At 34.1% G+C, this 5678-nt stretch overlaps 1 long non-coding RNA gene across 1 annotated transcript; it reads right to left on the bottom strand.

Annotated features, from left to right (window-relative positions):
* Positions 1–1142: 1142 nt before the first annotated feature.
* Positions 1143–1873, bottom strand: LOC150035978 (uncharacterized). The gene is made up of 2 exons (XR_016529816.1): positions 1531–1873; positions 1143–1457 (listed from the first exon to the last, which is right to left on the bottom strand). It is a non-coding gene; the product is annotated as an uncharacterized LOC150035978 (long non-coding RNA).
* Positions 1874–5678: the final 3805 nt, after the last annotated feature.

Genomic DNA, 5678 nt, shown 5'->3' with positions numbered 1-5678 from the left:
CAGAAAACTATTCCTATTCAGTCTTATGTTAAGTTCCTTTAGGAGATTTAAACAGCTAATGCCTAATGTTTTCATGGTTAGCTGGATCTTAGATTAGTTCAAGTTTAGATTCTTTATTCTACGGAGTCCCTTATTTTTAAGGTGACTAACCCTCCTATTTCTAGACTCCTAGTCCAGTATTCTTTTGTGACATCAGTTTATATATTAACCTTCTTAGCATTAGGACTCCACTAGATTGCTAAATTAAGTGATCAATTTAACTTAACAATATTTTGCCATAAACTCAACAAAGCAAATGCATAAGTCGAAGATGTATGAAACATAAGCATTACTCAAGCCATAAAATCCTAGGGTATCCACATAACTAAATCCCTTAGAGAATCTAGTTTATGACTAATGATAAAAAAATAACCTTCATTAAATCATAAATCATAGCTACAAGGTGATATTCAACGAGTGAAAAAAAAAAAAAAAGAACTACAAGAAATAAATGAATATAAATGCTGAAAAAATACAACTCAAGGGGTCTTGGGACAAATCCTCAATTTCCTAGTATTTCCCTATGTTGATCCCCTTTTTCAAGAAAGAATCGCTCTTCACCACACGCTTTCATGAGATGAGATGACTTAAGCCGCTACACCTCAGATGAACTTTTGTTCTTGAGGCTATTGAATAAAGAAGCTAAGAACACGCCTGAGAGGCCGATTGAATGATAGAAATGATGAAAGAAGGTGAAGAACTCGGTGTTGGAGAGTTGTTGCTTGAAGTGGGAGGCTTCTCCCCTATAGGTCAAGGTGGTTGAGGAATGACCTAAATCATGCTCTGAACGTTTATCCACCATTTTAGGTGTTGAATAACAACTTTAATTGAGAAAATAGTAACCATAATTGATTGAGTGCGAACTTGAAAAATTAGAGTTTTCTAATGCGGTCACAATAAATCTGGTGACGCGGTTGTAGTGAAGTCAAAATCTGCAAAATAGTAAAAAAAATAAGTCTAAAAGCTCATATAATCAGTCCAAATAACTAGAAACATACTTTAGATAATTCAAAGACATGTGATTACTCATTGTATCTAATTTAAGGCATCTAGAGGTCAAAATATCACATAAAGTATCTTTTTACTGTAAAAATACCAAAAGATATAGTAAAAATAAGCACTTTTTAACCTTAATCAACAACATATAATTCAATTTAATTTAAATATACATCAAATGTATTAATAAACTAAATAGCAATAATAGATTGATTTTTGGCATCCTAAAATAACAAAAAGAAATCGAATTACATTAATTTAATAAAAGAAAAATGAAGAGCCACAATCATCCTCCACTTGGTGACAAAATAGGGAGCTTGCGCATAATCATTGGAGCGCCAAGGCGCTGGCCAAAATCCACCTGGAGTGGCTGGTCTCCGCCGCGCGATCGGAGTGCTGTGGCGCCACTGCCCAAAATCCACCTGGAGTGGCTGGTCTCCACCTGGAGTGGCGCCGCGCGATCGGAGTGCTGTGGCGCCACTGCCCAAAATCCACCTGGAGTGGCTGGTCTCCGCCGCGCGATCGGAGTGCTGTGGCGCCACTGCCCAAAATCCACCTGGAGTGGCTGGTCTCCGCTGCGCGATCGGAGTGCTGTGGCGCCACTGGCCAAAAGTGTTTTCTGCCTTGGAGCACTGCAGTAAGGTGCCGGCGACACTGCGGCACAGACAACTCTTGAATGTCGTTTTTCCTGCTCTGTTTCGGCTCTTTTTTTTTACAGCAACTTCTTGCCTCGAATCGACAGGAACTTACGGACTCAATTTACAAATTATTATGTCCAAAACAATAGACACTTTACGTTCATCGGGTTTACGAAAAACTGTAAATCTAAATATCAAAAATCGAAAATTTATATTATGCCAAACCTCAATTTATAAACCATACATCACACATGTACGGTAAAATTAAACCCACCAAACTTTTCTGATTTCAGTATAAACAAAATAAAAAAAATTAACGCTCGACTCTGATATCAATGGATGAGATCAAATCTTGCAGTAAAAGCGTATGAACACTTTTGTTTTAATTTTGGTAAGATAAAAATATAGAATCATAAGAAAAAAATACGGACAATACATGTTTGATTAATTTAGGTTAAGCATAAATTCGAATTTAGAGGATTTGCCTTTGAAGACTCTTCTTCAATGAAGCTCCTCAATCTCACAATTCCTCATCTTCGTTAGGGACGTCTCCAAAATGTCTTCCTGACTATGTCTCTTGGCAAGGACTGATTTGTGGGAATCATCTTTTGAAAGAGAAGAAAGGGAATTGGGAGGTATTGATTTTTGGCAGAGAATTTTCTCTGTGAATTTCTTGAGAGAGAGTTTCTCAAATTCTGAATTCTACTAACCAACATTGTACACCTTTATGTGATTTTAACGAGGAGGAGATAATAAACTACCAGTGTAAAAGGGGAGTATATTTAATTAAAATTAATTATTAATTAATAATATATATTAATTAGGCGATTTTTAAATACAAAAAACTGGACCAAAATAATTACAATATGTAGCAAAAAAACCTATGGAAAGTTGCAGCCCAACCAAAGCCCAAAAATGGTGTGGAATATCAAAAAAGTCCCCCCTGATTTTTCCTCTTCAACCGATTTTTCCCTCCAACATTTCATCTCCTTCTTTAGATCGACTTCGTTCACTCTTCTTCTTCTTCTTCCATCACGCTGCTTCACATCGACTTGGTTATTTTCCATCACTTTGCTTTACGATGCTTCTTCGATCGAAGTTGATTCATCTTCCTCAACATTTTTCTATTTATGTCTATTTCATGTTACTATTATTTTAGGTTGTTGAAGCTGCAGGAAAAGGAAAACGTACAAAGTTTAGACCAATATATGTTCAATGTAATTCTATTAGGTACATCAGGAATTCTATCGTTGATAGACAATAATAGAAGTCTATAAAAGTCTGTTAGTGATGGTCTATTAAAAAAGAACATGATTGTAAGCTCCATCTCACTATGACCTTCAAGTTCACAATCACAAAATACTTAGATTTAACGGTCAATAACAATTCAAGAGTCAGAAGAGGTAGTATGTTGAGGCTTGAAATTCTTCTGTCATTTACCAAATGGCAGCTTGTTCATATAGACGAAGCTCCAAGAACTAAACGATAGTTCAATTATGTAAACAATTGGATGAAAAGCTAGATGATCATGTAGACAAAAATTGACTCTAGCTAGACGATCGTGTAGATGATAGCTGATGAGCTAAACGATCGTATAGACGATTGGACACGGAGCTAAACGATATATCAAGCACTGCCTATCACTGTCTAGCAAGTGAGTGCCTATGCGATCATGCAATCAACGCCATACGATCGTGTAAAAAACTCTACACGATCGCGTAGCATTAGCTAAACGATCGTTTAGCAAATGCTATACGATCGTGTAGTAAACTCTACATGATCGCATAACAAAATATATCTGATCGTTTAACTTTGTAAAATTTAAAGAAAGCCTTAAAACGAGAATTCTATCACAAAACATCCATCAACAATTCATCCACAAATATTTATCACATAAATGCAATGCAAATAAGAAGAAACCTATAGTTTACTGATAAATATATTTAAACTACTATCAGTGTCTATCAATGTTTAAATATATATTATATACTTTTGAAGTCTATCAGTTCCATAGTTTACTGATAGACATTGATAGACTTCTATCAGTATCTATCAACTCTCAACTCAATTACTATAGTGCTATAATGCTTCTAGTTTTGATGCCAAAAAATAAATCAACCATGGATAATCCTAATATTGCAACAACTTTTACATAAAAAATGAAATCAATATATAAATTTTAATAACCAAAATTGATATACGGTATCAGATGGTAAAAAAGAAACACTGACTTTCAAATTGACCATTAGACAAGTTCAGTATCAATATCCATAATCAGTTCATCAAGTATCATCATTTTCAGAATAGCTGTGATATACACTGATTGAAAGATATCAGTAGATATCAACACAATGGTATATTAGTGTGTATAAATGATAGATACTGATAGAAATCTATCAGTGTTTATCAGTATATATCAGTGTTTGTATAAATGGGTATATCACATATTTCAATCTAGAAAAGTAATATAAACAACGAAATATTGTTAGTGATGGTAAGCTCAATGATAGAATTCATGTTATCATGAATTCTATCATTGATAGACAATGATAGAAGTCTATAAATTGAAATTCTTCACGTTCATGTTCACAAATTCTTTATTGTGAACTATGATCTTCACATTCACAATCACAAAACACTCAGATTTAACGGTCAATAACAATTCAAGAGTCAGGGGAGGTACTGTGTTGAGGCTTGAATTTCTTCCGTTGTTTACCAAATGACAGCTCGATCGTGTAGACAAAGTTCCAAGAACTAAACTTTAGTTAAATTATGTAAACGATTAGGTGAAACACTAGACGATCGTGTAGAAGACAATTGACTGCAGTTAGACGATTGTGTAGACGACAGCTGATGAGCTAAATGATCGTATAAACGATCGGACACGGGGCTAAACGATATATCAAGCACTGTCTTTCACTGTCTATCAGTGATAAACAATGATAGAGCTCAATCATAGTATATCAAGCACGGTATATCACTAGTGATAGAGCTCAATCACTGTTATAAAGAATGATAGAGTTCTATCACTTTCTATCAGTGATAGAACTATATCACTGTCTATCACTGATAGAAAGCAATAAAACTCTATCACTTTGTATAACTTATAGACAGTGATATATGTGTATCATTATCTATCAGAGGTAGAGAAATGTTCACATCCATACATAGTTCCACCAAAAACTATCTATCTGTGGGGAAGAAGCCATAGATGGACAATGCTATTGTCTATCGATGGATATCAACAAATAGAATATCAGTGTGTATAAATGATAGACACTGATAGAAATCTATCAGTGTCTATCAATATATATTAGTGTTTGTATAAATGGTTATATCACATGTTTCAATCTAGAAAAGAAATATAAACAAAGAAATATTGTTAATGATGGTAAGCTTAATGATAGAATTCATGTTATCATGAATTCTATCATTGATAGACAATGATAGAAGTCTATAAATTGAAATTCTTCACGTTCACGTTCACAATCACAAAACACTCAGATTTAACGGTCAATAACAATTCAAGAGTCAGGGGAGGTAGTATGTTGAGGCTTGAAATTATTTTGTTGTTTAACAAAAACTATACGATCGCATAATAGATATCTTTACGATCGTATAACAAAAACTAAACGATCGCGTAATAGTTAGCCAAACGATCGCATAATGGATATCTAAATGATCGCGTAACAGTTAGCTAAATGACCGCTTAGTACGTTTAACAAAAACTATACGATCGCATAATAGATATCTCAACGATCGTATAACAAAAACTAAACGATCGCATAATAGTTAGCCAAATGATCGCATAATGGATATCTAAACGATCGCGTAATAGTTAGCTAAACGATCACTTAGTATTCTTTAAACAATCGTTTAACAAAAACTATACGATCAAATAATAGATATCTCAATGATCGTATAGTGGATAGCTAAAAGATCACTTAATATTATTTATATGATCGCGTAACAATTAGCCAAACGATCGCATAATAGATATTTAAA

Source organism: Benincasa hispida, chromosome 5 (assembly GCF_027475165.1).
Source record: "Benincasa hispida cultivar pf3 chromosome 5, pf3_genome.v1.1, whole genome shotgun sequence".
Classification (NCBI taxonomy): domain Eukaryota; kingdom Viridiplantae; phylum Streptophyta; class Magnoliopsida; order Cucurbitales; family Cucurbitaceae; genus Benincasa; species Benincasa hispida.
This window is presented reverse-complemented; position numbering and strand designations above follow the sequence as displayed.